General features: G+C 40.5%; 1 long non-coding RNA gene across 2 annotated transcripts; it reads left to right on the forward strand.

The window, feature by feature from the left end:
- The first annotated feature begins 3694 nt into the window (after window positions 1–3694).
- Window positions 3695–18975, forward strand: LOC106045090 (uncharacterized). Of its 2 annotated transcripts, XR_001212611.3 has the most exons (5): window positions 3695–4801; window positions 11543–11608; window positions 12256–12394; window positions 13860–13981; window positions 15839–18975. It is a non-coding gene; the product is annotated as an uncharacterized lncRNA (long non-coding RNA). The 2 variants fall into 2 exon arrangements; XR_010827876.1 differs by having other exon boundaries at window positions 12256–13981.
- The last annotated feature ends 973 nt before the right edge of the window (window positions 18976–19948 follow it).

Below are 19948 nucleotides of genomic sequence, written 5' to 3' on the forward strand. Positions count from 1 at the left end.
CTGAATGGGGAACTCCTGAATAAATATGGAACTCAACTGGAAAGGAGATGGACATAGCAATCTGTGATATCATAGGATTGACCTACCTATTATTTTTCTAATTCAAATATGTATTTTTACAAACCACTCATATTCTTGTGCCTCAGAGACTTTGATACAACATGATAAGTCTTTGAACTAAACAGTCGTTTAACTCAAGGTCAGTTGTTGCTTCTCTTTCTCTTGTGTTTCTGAGATGTTTGCTACCATAACCAACACAGAGGACTGAATCAGAAACTTTTGGATACAAAAACAAGATTTGCAAATGAAGCTATTGGGTATGGGTCTGATAGGAAGCAGAATTTAATAGACAATGTAACCTGAAAGAAGGAATATTTAAAAGCATTTTCAACAGTAATTAGGAACATAAATTCTGTAATATTGGCTCTTAGAAACATATGTCAGAATCAAACATAAATCTAATAAAAAATAAAGAACTGTTGCTGATTATATATTAGAATTCCTGCATTAATACATATTTATGTTATATAACTTAAATGTAAACATAAATGTAACTGGTCCTGTCAGTTCAAGAATATCATTATTTATGGAACTTTATGCAATCCTTGGAAACAAATATTAAAATGTTTAGAAAAGAGTTAGATGTATTATTCATTAGGAATACGATCGTAGAATCATTAAGGTTGGAAGAGATCTTCAAGATCATCTGGTCTAACCATCCTCCTACTACCAATATCATCCACTAAACCACGTCCCTAAGCACCACGTCCAACCTTTCCTTGAACACCCCCAGGGATGGTGATGCCACCACCTCCCTGGGCAACCCGTTCCAATGCCTGACTACTCTTTCTGGGAAGAATTGTCTCCTCATTTCCAACCTAAACCTCCCCTGGCACAACTTGAGGCCATTCCCTCTAGTCCTATTGCTGATTACCTGCGAGAAGAGGCTGACCCCCAGCTCCCCACACCTTCCTTTCAAGTAGCTGCAGAGAGCAATGAGGTCTTCCCTTAGCCTCCTCTTCTCCAGACTAAACAACCCCAGCTCCATCAGCAGTTCCTCATAAGACTTGTGCTCCAGATCCCTCACCAGTTTTCTTGTCCTTCTCTGGACACGCTCCAGGGCCTAGATGTCCTTCTTGTACTGAGGGGCCCAAGGCTGAACACAGTACTCAAGGTGCAGCCTCATCAGAGTACAGGAGGATGATTACCTCCCTGGTCCTACTGGCTACACTGTTCTTGATACAAGCCAGGATGCCACTGGCATTCTTAGCCCTGGGGCACACTGCTGGCTCATGTTCAGGTGACCTTAGACCAACACCCCCAGATCCTTTTCCTCTGCACAACTTTCCAGCCACTCTGCCCCAAGCCTGTAGTGCCGCATGGGGTTGTTGTGACCAAAGTGCAGGGCGCTGCACTTAGCCATGTTGAACCTCATCCCCTTGGCCTCTGCCCATTGATCCAGGACGGACCTGTCCAGGACCCTCTGCAGGGCCTTCCTATCCTCCAGCAGATCAACACTTCCCCCTAGCTTGGTGTTGTCTGCAAACTTACTGAAATAACATACACCTTTCTTGAAATCTGACAGCTGAACAAGCTTTCCTGTATGTATGTATGTATTATCTATGCATATTCCCCAACACATTTGAACAAGTAACTGACAGGTGTTCCATCACAAGCATAAATGCAAGAGTCTAGAAATCACTGGGCAACTATGGACCCGAGTATCAGCCTTCTGTTTCATGAAAAAGTGATTAATTTAAATAAGTTTATTATAAAATATTTTAGTATTTTAATTGAAGTATAATTATTTTACATTTGGAGAGAAAGAGAGTGTTCAATTTCCTAATTAAAAATCTACCTTTTTCATTTATCAGTTGTTAGTTCTGAAATGGACTGGAAACATCATTTCTAATTATTTTGAGAATATCTAATATTCTGCAGCTTAAGATTTGATTTTACTTTTATGCAGGTGCTCACTCAGTATCTCACTATTTTAACTCTAACAGCAAAAGATTTACATTTAATCTGTATTTCATTTTTCTTCCCAATTAAGTCTTCTAGTGAATGAACTTGAAGGGAAATAATGATTCTGGTTTTTTTTGTTGTTGTTGTTGTTGTTTTGTTTGCTTGTTTGTTTTTCCAAAATTATCCTTAAAAACACCAAAATCTAAATACTTTCTGAAATGCTTTGGATAATGAAAGGAAGGAATAATGCGAGGGAAAGGGCTTTGTGGAAAGATTTGCAGTATAAACATTCAGGAAAGGGAATGAGCTCTAAGACTGAGTGATGGAGTTGATAGCAGTAGCTTAAGGCAGAGTTAGAGAAAGCCACTGGGAGTCTGGAGGACCTTACAGAAAGTCAGAGCAGGACGACCGAGGGTATAGACCAGTCAGCTCTTGGAAGTTTTGGACAAAAATCAAGTATGTTAAGTTCAAGAAAGACACCACACTCTAAAGTCATTCCGTGACAACAACTCTGCTTTGTAAGAGCTTCTCAAGACAGTAAGGTCTTGCAAGTATTCCAAGGATATTTCAGCACAAAACCACTTCTACAGTCTAAACTGGTCTGTTGCTGGTTGGCACTGTACATGAAAATTGTGAAGTCTGCCTACCACGTTTTACACCATCTTTCCAGAATCTGTCTGTATTAAAGGCTATTTAATGTTGAAGCCTTCTAAGAGATTTATATCACAACGTTGAAAACAGAGGTCCACATAACAAAGGTGTAATCTTTAAACTTCTATAGATTTGCTGAGACTTTTTTTTATTATTATTATTATTTTTTAATCAAGGTGTTACTATAAGCACTACAAAATAAACACTGTAAAAAAAGTAATTTTCCCAGCAGGTAGTAGACCTGGGTGCTACTCATTACACTGAAGAGAAGAATCTACTGGGAAGCAAGGGGCTTTTAGTTTGGTTTGGTTTGGTTTGCTATCTGTTTTGGTTTTGTTTGCTTTAATGACCACAGAGATTATTTCTAAATTGATAGGAACTGGAACATAAAGCTTTTTGAATGCAATGGGCTAGAAGCTGATTTGTCAAGACTTCATTACCAGTTAGTTAAGCCAGGACAGAGTGACTTCCACAAATACTTACATGATTTATGATTCAGGAATGATCACTTTACAAACATCTTAGGAAAGACTGGAAGAAGTGGCAATATTTAGAGAATTCATATTAAATTTCATATGAAAACTTTCAGAAGCAAACAAAACTAAACAAAAGTGCTTCACTACCGCCATATTTAGATGAGAAAGAATACTTTCCCGCTTAAAAGAACCTCTTCCTATAAATACAGGACGTGCTGAGAAATGAAAGCACATACACTTTGTTAACTGAGTTCAGCCCATTTTTATTTATGTCACTAGTAAACAATGACATGTAGGCAGCTTTGACTGTTTCATGTCTATAAATCAGCACAGAATATTTCAGTGTAGAATATAAATCTCCTGGTTCTCTTGTGAGCAAGCTTGCAAATCTTGAAAATTTATGAGAGTTTCCATGTATTTTCCAGCTGCTGTATGTATACCACTGAAAACAAGATCTGAGTTTAAGCCAACAGAAAGACTTGTCTTGACCCCCACAGGCTTTGGGTGGTTCTCTTATAGAACATGGGTCTGTATTCAGAGGAATTGGGACCCACTAATGGGAGGGTAAATGTGTCACCCAGCCCTGAACAGCCCACACCAAGGTCTTTATGGTTCTGTTAGACTAACTACAAAAGGACAGTCTTATATTCTTCATATGGTTTGATTTGAAAACTCCAGTAATATAATTCAGTTTAGTTCTTCTCTGATAATGAAATAGTCATGTATGAGATGGGACTCATAACACCCCTCCACGTTGGCAGAACTGACCTCACTCAGTTGACAAATGTTTGCCACCAGTACCAAAAAATAGCAAGTCTTCTGACACTAGTGAGTATGTTGAAAAAAATCCACTTCTACTGAATGCTACACGGCTGCCAGCAGACAAAACGTGAAGTATTTTGGGGAAATTATACAAGTGGGATGATGCTGAAAGCTGTGTGGCTTTTATGGACTTCATAATGTGATCTGCCTAAGTGGATGTGATGGGGATCCACATCCAACATTCAGTTTTAATTCTACACGCATCTCTGTATTTTCTTAATTCTGCTGTAAACTCACTATGAACTATCCCTACTTTTATGCTAGGGACCCTCCTTTATTTTTTTCCCCACTACTAGACATGTCCCTCAACTTCCTTCTTTCTTTGAATTTATTAGTCTGTTTTTATTATCAACTCTACAGTGCCTATCAGTGCCTCACAAGACTTCTCTTTCCCACCTGACTTGTAGCCCTTGGCATAATCCCTCCATTTCAGTCTGACATGTCTTTCTCAATACCCAGCTATCAGACTGCATTTAGTATGAACTGGATAAAACTCCTGATATTTTCCTGAGGCCTTGTTTCATCTCACTTATTCTAGTAGTTGATACTAACATAATATTCATATTGCTGGACCTATAGTCCATTTTACCCCCCTGAGTCCTTGCATCTAAACAGTTATTACCCAAATATGATTTTCAATGATCTGATCTTGTCTTATAGACAGCACATCTGGAACTCCCAATTAGAGTCCTGTCATATAATGCTTTGTTACCCCTTACTTTTAATTTGCTTCCTCCATACTTGTAACAATATGATGCAAACATTATTTTTCTTTCTCAAGCCTCCATTTAAATCAGAGCCTAGTACTTGGAGAGAGCTAATCCCAGAAGGCAGATTGATGTTGACACTTGGTGTTTTGTTCTGCTCTCCAGCAACTCTGAAGAAAGGTGAGTATCTACCAAAATTTCCCGTAGAGCTAAACAGTAATGGATCACAAGGCAATTTACTGCTCTTGGTTGTATTCTTGGGGGTAGCTGAACCATGGCCTCACCAGCTTCCTATTCCTTTCTGGGCAAGTTGCTCCTGTACTTGGATGATCTCTCTAGCCCTAGTCTGGTCTGGTCTCATGCCTGTTGCAGCACCTACCAGGGTAGTTTTTAGAAGTTTAGACGAGCAAGAAACACAAAGCCACCTATGAGAGAAGCAATTCAGATCTAAGACAGATGGATTTAATTTAAACTGGGACTGAACAATTGGGTTATATTTGAACAGACCCCAATTCTTCACACAGACTGGCTAATTTTTTTGGAATTGCAGCCTTGCAGGGGAATGCTCTATGAAATAGTCCTGAAAGATTTAATAGCTCACTACTTGCATGTCCCTGTCCGAAGAGAGTGGGAGAGATTTCACAAGTATAAACTCCATGGCAATGTAGGAGGGCATGTGTCGTTATACTACCAGCAGTCCTGGACAGAGATTAACCAGAGATAGGCAATAGAAAGAAGCAGGCCTGTGTAAAGTGAGTACAATGCTGATCATATATTACATTACTCTGAAATTGAAAAATTACTACTGAAGGTATAACTTGTGGAAGGCTCAATTACCATAGGTAATTCCTTTATGGAAATGTAGTCTGTTTGCACACTGCTGGAAACTACAGAACATCTAGTTCATTGTTTCACAGATCTCAATGCACTGCCATGAATGAGCTAAATTAATTTCTCCAAGAGCAAGATGCAGCCTTTAAAAGCACCTCCAGACATTATCCTAATTCGTAGTGCCAAGCAAGCACTTACTGATAACAGCCAAGTTACCTCGCACATAAAGGAAACAACTCAATTTTAAAGCATAATTGATGAAATAACAAGAAAGTGCTTCTAGTATGTTGATTTTAATAAAAACTTCTCTGGATTTACCCATGTGAAACTCAGACTGAATCAGATCTTCTTATCCAGAGACAAGCAAAATTGATGTAATTTATACTATTATTGTTTGTATTTTTATTTTTATTGCCCTTAAATCTAGACTAGAAACGTCTTTGAAAATTGTTTCTGGTTTTAGTTTGTCTCGTTCCTATTAGTATGTTTGGATTAGAAATGTAATCAAGTAAGTAGACAACAGATAAATTATTTTTAATGCATTTCACCAAAGTAATTAGTTTAAATAAAACATACTTTATTTTAGGTATGTACAATTGGAATTAATCATGTTACATAGGAAGCTGTGAGAATTCTACAGCACATTCACCGCATGTGCTGAATTTAAGAACAAATATAACAACTCTTATAGCAGCAAAAAGGAGTTTTGAGGTATTCCATACTTATACAGCAGGTAAATTCCATCACCTGGAAACTTGTGTGCTGTCTCTCTATAATATCTGCTGTGCTGTCTCTCCATAATACATTCAATAGCCAGGATGTTGTTAAAGATACACAGTTGGTTTGAAAGCACCCTCACAAGCTTGCTGATGATACTAAGCTGTGTGGTGAGTTGCATACCTCATAAGGGAGAGCCATTTATGGGCTCTGGACAGGCTGGAAGGGTGGGCGAGCAAGAACTGTATGACGTTTAACAGAGACAAGCGCAAGGCCCTGCACCTGGGACACCACCACCAAAGTGCCCAGTACAGATCTATGAGGTCTGTGTGGCTGGGGAGCAGCCTTGCCAAAAGGGACCCGGGGTCCTGGCGGACAACCAGCTGAACAAGAGCCGGCGGTGGGCCACTGCAGCAATGAAGGCAAATTCAATCCTGCGCTGCATCTGTAGGGGATGCTGCAAATGGAGACCATCCCAGTCTGCTCAGCACTTGTCAGGCCGCACTTGGAGCACTGTGTCCAGTTCTGGTCCCCATAATTCAATAAGGCCAACTGGAGAGAGTTCAAAGGAGGGCCATGAAGATGATCAAAGGGCTGGAGAGCCTGTGCCATGATGTGAGACTGAAGGAGGTAGGTCTTTTCACCCTGGGGAAGAGAAGGCTCTGGGGAACCTCTTCGCAGTGTTCCAGTACTTAAAGGGTGGCTACAAAGAAGAAAGAAGCCCCTTGCTTCACAGTGAGCCACACAGAGAAGACAAGGGGCAGCAGGAATAATTGGATAGGGTGCTGGATAATCTCAGCTAGACTCCCTTTTCCCACAAAAGGCTGGGCTTGATAATCTCTTGAGGCCCCTTCCAAACCGGGTTGTTCTATGATTTTATGAAGATTCTATAATTTAATGAGTAGTTTCTGTTGAGGTAAACTAAGTGATGCCGTTTTGTCACTTGCGATTATTAAACTATATGTTGCAGCATTAGGCTTAGCGTAGCCATAGCAATCACAGATGAGGGGCATTGCTATGAGGGAGCTCCAGACCAAAGAGCTTTGTAATATTCCTTAGTAACTTTACATCTAGCTTCTTGTAAAATCCAGTAAATCTTTTTTTAAAATGCAATGCATCTTTACTGAGTTTCAGAATGTATCTAAGGTAGCACAAAATATTTTCAAAGGCAGTGATTTGTTGTCTTAAGGAAAAGGTCTTAACAATCGCAACATTCATAGTATGTCTATAAATAGAAACATGTATATTTTTGTTCACTTCCTTCTGACAGGGCCCATCTAGAATAACAGTTGCTCATGCACTCCCAGAGCTCCCTTGTGTGTAATTCTGCTGCCTTTCCTGTCCTGCTAATGTGTGATAGTGTGGAGGGGATCAGAGAAACTGTCGTCCAATTTCCTCTTCAGATAAAGATATCAGATCTGATACCTGTATAACTTGAAAAAATGTTATTAAATGTTAAAACAAACAAACAAACAAACAAACAATAAAAACAACAACAACAAAAAACCTCAAAGCACATTCAGATTTTTCAAAACTACTTCACTTTGGATAACTCACTGTCTGGATTATTTTTCTTAGGTATCTGTGAGACTCTGAAAGTCTGTCCCACCAAACTGCAGCTTATACTGGAAAACCTGGACACAGTGTTTGAAAACCTACCTACTGCCTGCATAACACCTTGTGTTCTTGATAGGCTGTGACTGAGTTCCATATTGTCCATATTGTTGTTTGTGTATTTGCTGTTTTGCTGTGAGGAATAGAGGACATGCAGCTTATTCTTGTGAATTTTAATTTTGCCTGCTCTATAGCACTTGAGGTACTTGCAGAAATATGAGGTAAGAAAGAAGCCTTTTACACTTTAAACAAATCCCACATTGATCTCATATCTAAAGATACAGAGAGCCATGGTAAAAGATTTCAGTCCTCTTCCAACTCTTTTGTGACACAGTTATTCAAGCTATATGGAGCCAATTAGATACTGTGCATGGCAAATGTTCTCTAGCCCATAGAGCTGTGCTGCTCAAAGAAGTCTGTATTAATGGCTTTTGCAGAACTTGGAACATGCTATGGGAATGTTATCCTAGTCAATGAGGGATTCAAGACTTCTTCAGGAATTATTAATGGAAATAGTTGTCCAGAGATTTCCCAAAAGATTTGAAGACTTTTCCCCTCCTCTAATAAAAGAGTTGTTGAAAAACTGCAGACTTTGCAGTGTTCAGACTCAGGGAAATACTCAGCAGATGCTGTTTCTGTCCCAAAGTGAGAAGTACGTGGCTTTTTTTGGCAGCCCCCTGCCTGTGTTGGTGGAGTTCACACAGACTTTCTGAAAGGATGCTCCGAGGTGGAGTGGGCTCCACAGGAAGTGTGCGTCACAGGGGATGACGCACACCAGCCCTGTGAGAGAGCTGAACTTGCCCTGCTGTTCAACGCTTCCTGACAGCGAACACAGGCAGCACTGCTGTGCTGGCTCCCTGAAGAAACACTCGTTTGTTCTTTGGGAAGAAATGAACTGTTCACATTGTCGGTCAAAATTAAAACAGCGCTTCTGCTGAAAGAGCGAAAATGCACCAGCCAGCTGGTATACCCTGAGCACCCTTTCCATACCTCCCCTTAGCTCAGCCAGATCTCGGCACTGCAGCCATTCGAGTGCAAAGCCTTTGGAAGGTATTGATTACAAATGGTTAGCAGAGGAGCTGTTCAGGGAAAGGAGACAGACAGTCTCAGTGGGAGGGAAGGAAAGGCACAGAGGGGGTCCCTGCCCTTAGAACCGGTCAGTCCAGACGGCTTAGTTCTGCCACGCTCTTCCCAGAAGCTTTTTAGCTGGTTCCTCACAGTTGTGACACCAATCTGAATGATTTCTGCTTGCCATCAGATACCCAGAAACCTTCCATATTTCCAGCAATCATGAGTGAGCATTTCTGTCAGATGTTGTACTATGTGATAGGCACATACCCACAAGGTTTCTGCATCATGTGGGATAGTCACTTCCAGCAATAGACCCGTGGACAGTCCCTATCATCAGTGTCCTAAATAAATGCCTCGTTTCTCATATCACAGCATGGCCACCTTTGGCCATTTTGGCAGCTCATTCTATTCTGACAATTACTTTAAACATTCTTTAAGTACATTTTAAGGTGAGAGTGTGGAACCACTAAAATATATAGTCCATATTCTGCAGCAATGGATGCCTTGTTGTCTGTTGACGGGGGACCTTCAGATCTAAGAGCACAGATTTCTTCCTATACTGTGCTCTAAAAAATCTCACAGTGTAGAAAATGCTCTAATATTTTTCTTGTCTATGAGACATATCTACACAGCAACACAACTTTTGTTTCACAATGTACATCAAAATAACTCCAGTGAAGTTGAATAGTATAAACATGATCAAGACTGAGATGATTTAAGGCTGAGAGAGCTGAGGCTGTTCAGCTTAAAGAGAAGGCTCTGGGGTGATCTTATTGCAGCTTTTCAACACTTAAAGGGGGCTTATAAAAAAGATGGAGAGCAACTTTTTGCTCAGCTGGATAATGACAAGACAAGGGGGAATGGTTTTAAACTGAAAGAGAGGAGATTTAGATTAGAGCTTAGGAGGAAATTTTCCACTCAGAGGGTGGTGAGGCACTGGCACAGGTTGTCCAGAGAGGTTGTGGATGCTCCATCCCTGGAGGTGTTTAAGACCAATTTGGACAAGGCCCATGGCAACCTGATTTAGTGGGAGGTGTCCCTGTCTATGGCAGGGGGGTTGGAACTGGACGGCCTTTAAGGTCCCTTCCAACCTGAGCCATTCTGATTCCATGATTCTATAAAGACTTTCCCCTTTCACGTCATTTTCTTTCATATTTATATGTCAGCTTTATGGACCTCTTTGGCTGGTGGCCAAAATAAAGCTCTTACCACTTGCTCATACGGACATGGCATCTAGTTTGTTTGTTAGTTTGTTTTTCCCACAATTATATTCAAACTTTTTTATTGTTCTTGCATTCTTGCATCATCAGTGTGAAGGAACAGAAAGATACATTATAAAATTTACCTTCCTTGAAATGATCTAGCACTGCTTCTGAAGAGTATCCTGCTCTCATTTAGCCTAATGGAGACTACTTGTCAATTTAATCAGCAGAGAAGAAATCAAAGCCTTGTGTTACAACCTGGAAGCCAATGGCTAACCATAATGTATACAGCCTCCCAACAGTTCATGCATGTATAAGAACATACACACAGAGGGAGTAAATTCTTGTGATGATGTTTCCAGACATCATAGCTCATGTTTAAAACCTTCATGCACAAAGGCTGCTTTTGAAAATTTGGCTCAAACTTTCTTTAAAGGAAACAAACAAACAAACAAAAAACAGTAGAACAAACAAACAAACAACAAAAACTGGATGATCTTGGATTGGGAAAAAAAAAATAATTAAAGTGGCAACACTCGTGACATTTCCCAGCATTGTGGAATTACTGGTGACAGCAGTTCTGCAATGTCCACCTGAGTGTAGGAAAAAATGATGCTTTTATTTCTTATCTTGAAATAGGATTTCCTGCTTTAACTTTTTTTTTTTTTAGTATTTGTTAATTGTCTTTTTATTTGCATTATGTTATGTAAAAAATAAACTTTTTAAAGGCATTTCATGAGATACAGGGTTAGAGCAAATTTCTACTGAAGGAAGAAGACAAAATGAACAATTTACGAATTCTAGCCTTTTTCGTCTAAAGCTGCACTAGCCACTGAGACTGTACAAGTGTACACTATAATTCTCAGTTTAAGTAGAGAGGATGAGTTCAGAACTGTATCATTTACCAAGAGGAAAATGGCCAACCATATAGTGCAATCTGGTATACATTGTTTCCAAAGCTGCTTACAAATCATACATTTCCAAATGGTTATGTGCTGTCTGCTAGTGGCTCATGTGGTCTGGATTAAAACAAAATTGCCTGCATCTGCATTTTATCAGATCTTTTTGATCTTCTAACATGAAGGTCCAGCAACAAAAAAAAAAAAAAAGGGGGGGGGGGAGTTCTGAACTTTTCAGACTGTTATGGAAGAAATAGAGATTGTATATGTAAATACAGTGTGATGTTTTGATTTATTGACATGATTTTTCCAGGCCCAGTTTCCATTACAGTTAAAGACAATAAGAATAAATATTCTTTCATCTCAACACATAAAACTTAACTGTAATATAGAACAGTCTCCAAAAACTCTGGAAATAGAGCAAGTTCTAGCTTTCCCTCCAACTTGTTAGTAATGCTTCTCATTGATTCAAAAGCCATACAGAGTTTCACTGTACCATTAAAAAGATTCTTTTCTTTTTTCTTTCTTTTTTTTTCTTTTTCTTTTTTTATTTTTTTAACATTACTTTCTGCTTTCTTTCACAACAGAGAAACAGTTTGAATTTGCTGAAACCTTTCTGCAGCCCTTGAATTGTGGAGCAATTACCCTGACAGGTAAAAACTTCAATTTTGTCTGTGACATTTTCTGCTTACAGCAGACTTGTAACTTGCTGACAACTCAGTGGAATTATTCTCAAATCTTACTGCTTTAAAGTACTGTTATTGTGTGAGATTACATAAATTAGATTGTAATCAGCTTGAATCTTGCATTTTATGGCCATTGCAGAAAACTGTCAATGGCAGCAATAAGAGTAAGCTATTTTTTTGACTTGGAAAGATCTGGACTGGAATTGTTTATGGCCTTCTAGCCCTGGCACAAATCATTCATATATGCTGTATTGACTGTGGTTCTGGGGCAGTATTGGGGAGGAGGTATGTCCCACCAGGCTGTGCCCTCCCAAGAGCTAGGCATGCTGGTCTTAGTGGCTGTTGATGCCCAGGGAGGCAGTGCTCCATGTTGTCCTGTGTGTGGGTGAGGGAGCATAGCGCCAGCCACCATGCAACCTCCTGTTGAGGTGTTGTTCTCAATGCCTCTGCTGCATTTTTAGGTCATGTTCCCACAGATCATAGTTTTCCTAAGCTTCTGACATGCAGCTCTGAAAAAAAAACAAAACAAAACAAAAAAAACAAAAAAAAAAAACAGCAAGTGACATATCTCTATACAGTGTAATGAAAAGAAACATGTTTTTGTGTTGTTGCAGTTGTTTGCGTAGGAACAAGCACGGTGACAGCACAGCAAGCCTGTGAAACAAGCCCAGCACAGGACTCAGGGTGTTCTGCCAAAGGTCATAGCCCGAGCGTTCAGAAATGTCAAGTAGGACATGGCAGTCCCTTGATTCCGTAAGCCTCATTTTCATCTCACTTCGCCTGTTTCTTCAGACAGTTTATTAGCTGTGATCCTGCACTGATGGATGGCTTATGACTTAGGGAGGGCAGAGCCAGAAAGAAGAACTTCTCACTCACCTTGCATCATGATCAGAGAAGCTGGCTGCACAACACCATGCTGGACCCACAGTAAAATGCTTCCCCCTGGTTCCTTGTTCATGCTCCAATGGACCAGCAGTAGCACTGTGCAGCTATACATAGCAGTCTGGAATTCACTTCCCAGGCAACCCCTCACACCTTTTCTTTTATACTTTCTCACACGGAGCAGGAATTTCTTTTATGTCCTTATCCTTTTACCAAGACACTATTCACCTGAAACATCTGGCACACTGTGCCTTGTATACCCTGGGGAACTTTGTAGTATCTCCTTTTAATGATTTTTTTTTTTTTTTAGCAGAAACCCTGGCTAATTAGAAATGAGTTGTTGCTACATCTTAAAGTACTTATTAGCAACTATTGCTTCATTAATATTATTAGTGCTGTTGAATGTGATATCATGATATTATCCTTGCTTCTGCTCATGTGCCAGTTTTATTAAAGAGTTTATTTGCTTTACTGTTATTACTTCCTGTACTAGGAAACCAAACATGGTCTAAAGATGTTAACAATGCATTTAAAGTCACCCATATGTAGCTTGAGGGAATAATTTTTAAAAGTCCATTGAAAGGGTAAGGGTAGTTTCATACATATTTTTGTTATTTCCCTAGAAGGAAGCAGCTTGATTGCCTGGCTTTATCTACAGCATACACCAATATTTGTTTACACTGGCTGTTTGCCTAAACAGCTCAATTTCCTATATTTCCGACACAAGAATAATCCTAATGATACTCTATAGTGTGCCCCACCGCAGCTTAAGGAACATCTCAATTACTGAGCTCAGCTGGAGGAATTCCAACAAAAATCAATCCGCTCCAAAACGCTCCGGCACGCTCACGCAGCGGCAGTCACGCAGGAAATCCCCTCGCACACAGATCCCACAGCAAGCAGGGGCAGTCCTGCAGCTGGAGCGCAGTGGGGGGGAAGCGCCATTTTGTGCCTCCCCACCTGCGGCCGCCATTGCCCCCACACTGCAGGCCGGGATGACCATGGCAGCCGTGCCTACCGCTGAGCGACCACCGGAACATTTATCAGTGCTGTGGGCCTTGCTGTCTGAAGGGAAGGGTGTCTTTAACACAAGAATCATTTTCTCTCTGACAGCAGAAAAGGGCTTTCTACTGAAGGGAGAAGGCCTTGAGTTCAACTACAGGAAAGAAAAAAAGATGAAGGCATGCCCTTGTGGCACAGCAGCACTTACAGGAAAAATGACTTCCCAGTGTAATGGTCTGACTGGGACATGGGTATTTAATCTGTTAACTAATATCCCCACACACACCTACCAGCACCCCTCCGTTGCAGAAAGCCTCCTTTTCTCCCTGTGCAGAAGCAGCTCCATGCTTGGTCCACACCCTTCTCAGGGGTCCCGCTGCCTGATGAAGTGAGGCCTGAGCAAGATGTACAGAAAGGCTACCCGGGGATGTCCAGTTTGCTACTTGAACTGCGGAGGTAGGTGTCACCTGTGCAGCTGGGCTTGGACCCAGACTTCCCAGGGAGCGCAACCAGGGGGCTGTCTTTCACTGTGCCGTTTGTCCTGCCCTTTGCAGGGGGTTTCTGCAAGGTGGCCATGGCGAGGGGTCACTGTGAACTGCACCTGGTCTCTCTGCTGGTCACACTTAGCAGAGGGGGACAAGGAGCAGGACACAGGCTTTGCTAGTCCCCCATATCAGAGCTGGTATTGGCATGGAAAAGGCATTAGGACAAAAGGATCAATGTTCAGCTCCATCTGGCACCTCATGAGGAAATAACTGTGGTAGATATGACCCAGGGATTCTCACAGCAGCACAACTGCAGCAGTGGAAAGTTTCTTTTTTGGCGGGTTGCTCTGAGGCTCACAACTGTAGGTGACAAGGTCTGTGCATTCATACCAGGACATTTGGCTGGTGTTGCTGGCTCTTCCAAGAACACCACGTTATGCCTTGTATGTGCTGCTGAGGTTTATTTTCATGAGGATGTGCTGATCAGATACGAAGGGGAGAACATTGCTCATAAATGAAAGGCAGCCTGCAGCCAAAATCCTAATGAGCCACAGCTGGCTGCTGGTCTGAAGGGTTGGTATGTGTACTAATTACATCATGATGAAGCATCCTCACTGACTTGTCACCACACCGCTTTCAGTACAGAGAGTGCAACTAGCCAAGTCTATATATAGGAAAAAATGAGTCTGTTAACAAACTAATTCATCACAATAAAGTCAATTGCAAAAATACAAATGGTTGTCACAAGCTGCAGTTGTCTCCCCCATGAGCTATGGCAGTGACACACAAAACAAGGTCCCCAGTGGTCCTGTTTCTGCCAGCTGTGGTTAAGTGCCAGTTTGCTAACCAAACCTATCTTCCATCCTACCACAGCTTGTCACCTCCAAAGAGCTGGTCTTGCTGCTCCTTTTCTTCTTTTCTCAAACTCATGAAGGGCCTGAAATGCTTAATCTGTTAAAGGCTAAGAAAATGTAATGCAGAAATTCTGACCCTACAAAACTGATAAATGGTGCCAGTTATAATGGAGCACCACCTTCTTCCTAGAAGAATATCTGCCTAGTAAATATCTGCTAGTAAATATCTGGTTTTAGTTATGCCTAGTTAATGTATGTTAAAATTTACAAGGGTTTAAGTGCTTCTCTTGCACTTACACAGGACTAGGGAAGTGACTGTCCTCCTGTACTCAGCACTGGTGAGGACACAGCTTGAATACTGTATTCAGTTTTGGGCCCTTCACTACAAGGAGGACATCGAGGTGCTTGAGCATGTCCAAAGAATGGCAATGAAGCTGGTGAAGGGTCTAGAGATAAGTTGGAATGTGGTTTTTTAGACTGGAGAAAAAGATGCTCAGGGGAGCATCTTTATTGCTCTCTACAGCTACCTTAAAATAGACTGTAGCGAGGTGGAGATTGGTCTTGTCTCCCAAGCAACAAGCAATAGGACAAGATGAAATGGCCTCAAGTTGCACCAGGGGAGGTTTACGTTGGATACTAGGAAACATTTCTTCACAGAAAGGGTTGTGAGGCAATGGAACAGGCTGCCCAGGGGAGTGGTTGAGTCACCATCCCTGGAAGTATTCAGAAGATATGTAGATGTGGTGCTTAGGGACATGATTTAGAGGTAGTCGTGGCAGTGCTAGGTTAATGGTTGGACTTGATGATCTTAGAGGTTTTTTCCAACATAAATGATTCCATGATTCTACATCAAAAACTATCTGTGATCACCTTCTGCTTATCTGAATTTTCTACCCATCTCCTAGATCTCATCACTGGTATAAAGTATGGTCATCTTCCAAGAGCTGGCATGTGTTTGTGTGTCTCTGTGACAGGGGCCTTGGAGAAAGCATGATCAAGAAGAGCCTGTGTGTGTGTGATCTGCAGGGAATGAAGATGGACAGGATAGAAGTAAGGCAACTGTGGCAACAGACACAATAGGCTAGCCTCTATATACACCCAGACAGCGTATGTTAACCTCTCCTACAGCCAGAATAATTTAAAAGCAGAAGTTCTCTATATGCCTACTATAAAAAATGGCATTATTTCTCCTTTTCTTCCTGCAGGGAAATAGGGGGGGGGTACAAGACAAAAGAAAATCTTGTGGACTAATATTTCAGAATCTCCACAAGTTCAGGCAGATATAGTTACATCTATTAACCAATTGTATCCATTAAAACTGTTACACTAATTACAGCAGTACTTTCAAGACTTTTGGCAATGATAATGGGTAGGAATTTAAGAACATGAAGCGAGGTTTTAATATAATTTTCCAGGACCTCTGGTCCTATAAGTGGGCCTGTAATGCTTATTTTTCATATCCTGACTACAGAAAAGTTGGAAGGGGATAAAATAAATAAATAAATAAATAAAAGTAAGGTTAGAGAACGAGAACAAAGAAGAGCAAGGCTAATGGAGGTAGAAAACAGCAGTTACAAACTGAAGGACTAGAAACAGATAAAATTAAATGAATGAAGCAATTACACAGTACAGAGAAAAGTGCTGAGAGAAAAGCTACTGCTGCAAGAGTGGGGTGGAAGGCTGATTAGAAATTAGAAACAGAGGAGAAGATAAAGTAAGAAGGATAAAAAAGAATGAATGTTGGGAAAGAAGACATGTTGGGAAAGCAAATGTGAAGAAAAAGACCTCATTTATATGATATACCGAATGGACAACAAATATTTAACAGCAAAGTATTCTGCTATTTCATTAGGTCAGAAATGTACATGTAAGTGTGAAAATTAATTTACAACCACAAACAAAGGGTTTCCTGACAATTTGAATTTTTGAATTTGACATTTCACTGTCTACTTTTACCACCTTAAATTTAATAATAATAATAATAATAACATTTTTTCTTGGTTCTTTTTGAAGCTCTTTTTTTTTTTTTTTTTAATAAAGTTGCACCTACACATGTAAAGCTGTAATTGAATGTGGTTTTAAAGGTGTGGTATTACAGTTTGACCTCTCTATTAGATCTCTAAAACATTTTCCATAAGTCTACCATCAGCAGAAATGTTACTTTTTAAGACTGGAAACAGGAGTCAAGCAATGGAAAGGTTTATTTTTCAAAAGTTTTTAAGACAAAAGTTCCTGGTACATCTCTCTGCCCTGAAGGGCAACTCCATGTTTACTCAGTAGGACAGTAACTGCTCTGGTTCCCATTTGAAATGTTTAAACGGTTCTTAAAAGCAATTTCTATTTACTTATGTGAAACAGTTGATCACAGTTGAATCTGGTGAGGGTTTTGTCATTGCCCTCTGTGGATTTGGCCCTTGGAGTGGATACAAAGAACAAGGTGAGATGAACTCCCTTTAGACACGAGCTGAACCACGCAGCCAAGCTCCAACAATTTCCAAGAAAAAAAAAAAAAAGTGTTTACAGGTTTATCAGAAAAAGAAGGCAATTTGCTACTTCCTCAGTTCTTTCCCCATATTTCTAAAGATCTTCCTCTCAAATACTGTTAATAGGCTTCAGTAACCTGTGCCTTTCCTGCTGTTCCAGAAATGTCACAGTAATTTGTTGGGCTGTCTCTCTGAACGTTCTGGCAGAAGGCGGGATTGGAGAGGTAGACAATAGCTATGAGAAGCCAAAGGTTAGACCAGAAAGCCTTAGCTGGCTCTATCAAGTAGAAGCAGAAGAGAAATGCAGCAGTCCAGCATTAATTCTGCACTGCTGAGTACCACAGATGAGAATCCCTCTGAGCTCAGAGCTATGGTACTGTGGTACTTGACACAGTGTTTTCTAAATGTATTTTATAATGCAGCAAAATGTAATCTGTTTAGTTTGGAAATGTAACTATACTGACTAATCTTCCAAGGAAATGTAATGATTTTTCTATCTTTGGAAACTTGTTTTCTGCTCCATTAAAGAGAGACATTTTTAAAGTTCTGCATGGTGTGTCTTGGGTTCTCTCTTGCTCTTTATTTATTTTTATTTTTTTTAAATACCTGTGCTGTGCCTCTTCAGAGTCTCTTTGTGTGCAAAGGAGTAATAGCAAATAATCTTACCAGACAAAGGATGTAGAGGTTTAGACAAGATCTCTTTGGGAGCTTAACTTATTGTCAGCAGCAGAAGCAACACAAACTGCAAAACCTCTTTTGTCAAAGAGAGGTTATCTGAAGGTCAACGGGTTTAGAGAAGAGCATGTCTCTCTCTTCTTCGTCTGCTTTCACATTCTGCTCTGACAAGTAGTGTGATAGATAGACGTTGGCTTCTTCAAGTAACACATCTATGATGAGGCACCTAGAGAAATCAGTGACACTTTATTTATTAATAAATCTGTAATTCAAGGAAAGCCACATGCAGCTTTAGCTGCTCTGGGCTAGAAAGTGGCATGAAGAAAAATTAACATTTTGGTATGATGGAATGCATGAACCAAGTCAGATTCTCCGAGTGTACCACACATCGTAATGTGATCAGCTCATATTTCTGATAGAAATGATTCACTGAGCTTATTGCTCATAATGACATGAAAAAATAATTGGGAAATACTGTAAATTTCCAACTGATAAACCAGGATACTTAACTTAAAAAATGAAGATGACCAAATGCTTGGCTAATTATAAATCTTCCTGTCTGCACTTCTGAGAAATGATTTTGACTTTTAGTCCAGTCATATGGTATGATGATTACAATTTGAAACTACTATTAAGGTAAACTGATGCCAGCAGTATTTTCCTTAGCTTAGCCTTACTGTGCTTAGGACTATGAAATTTCAAAATAAGTAACTTAATCTTGCAATCTCATGCTTTTAAGAACACTCCAGATACTTACAGAATCTGATTAACTGACAATGGCTGGATTTCTGGGAGGCATATAAAATCAGAATTTCCCACAATAATCAGCAGTCATATTGCTTTCTGCTGCGTGGTTCTCGCATTCACATTCCCACCATTCCTGTGGATAGACTTAGGTACTTGCAGAGTGACCTACTCAATGTGAAGATAGGAGAACTATGTCTTTAAGGAGACCGAACTACCGAAATCCCAAAGTACGCACAGTGTACTTAGCAGTGCTTGCTTGATATGTGTTCTTGAGCAGGAACTCGAGATGGTGAGCAGCCCCTGAAAGCCATGAGGTGATCAAATAATCCCTCAGAGGTGACTGCGGGCAAGCGCTTGTGGGTAAAAGCCTCACTACAAAAACATGTGACTATTTTCTCATCTCTCCCCAAAGGCACCGTGGGTGGAGGGGCGGGAAGACCTGGCATTGGTGCTCCTTGCTCTGTGCTCTCCCCATAGCAGGCGGTGGGAACTGCAGAGGCAGATGAGCATGTGGAGCTGATGGGTGGTTCGGCAGCTGATCTGTCTCACAGACTTACAACGCAAGAAAAAGTCTAGGGGACAGTTTGCTCCCACGGAAAGACTACGTGAACTGTGCTGAAGATCAATGCAAGTTTCACCTCAAAAAAGTTCTCAGTAAGGTTGGTTTTGCTTTAGCACATTCAACTCCTTCCTGTTCTTCACATGGACATCTGACAGCAGCCTGACTCTGTTTTCATGACACAGGTCACAGTACATGTCATACTGAGTCAAGTATAGCACATAGTACAAAAAATGGTCTTTCAGTTGCTCTTCAAGAAGGTTATGTTTGTTGTGTGAGTTTCTCAGCTCTCATAGGAAATTGCTGTTTTGTTTTGTTTTTTTTTTTTTTTACAAGCACATCTGCTTAGCATCTGGATTTCTAAATAAATTAAAATTAAATAAAACACAGGATTAACCCATGAGAGACTGTAAATCTGTGGGTCCATAGGAATGTAATTTTGAATGCTTCATCTGTTCTGCTCTACAACAAAGGCTTTCCGTACAGCTTTTCATATATGATCTGGAAGCACAGGAATGCATAACCAAGATCAGCATGAGCTGTAGCTTTGTGCCTCTCTGTTGACTGTACTTGAGAACTGTTAGGTTTATGCAGACATTTACCTCCACCAGCTGAAGGGA

Source organism: Anser cygnoides, chromosome Z, assembly GCF_040182565.1.
Source record: "Anser cygnoides isolate HZ-2024a breed goose chromosome Z, Taihu_goose_T2T_genome, whole genome shotgun sequence".
Taxonomy (NCBI): domain Eukaryota; kingdom Metazoa; phylum Chordata; class Aves; order Anseriformes; family Anatidae; genus Anser; species Anser cygnoides.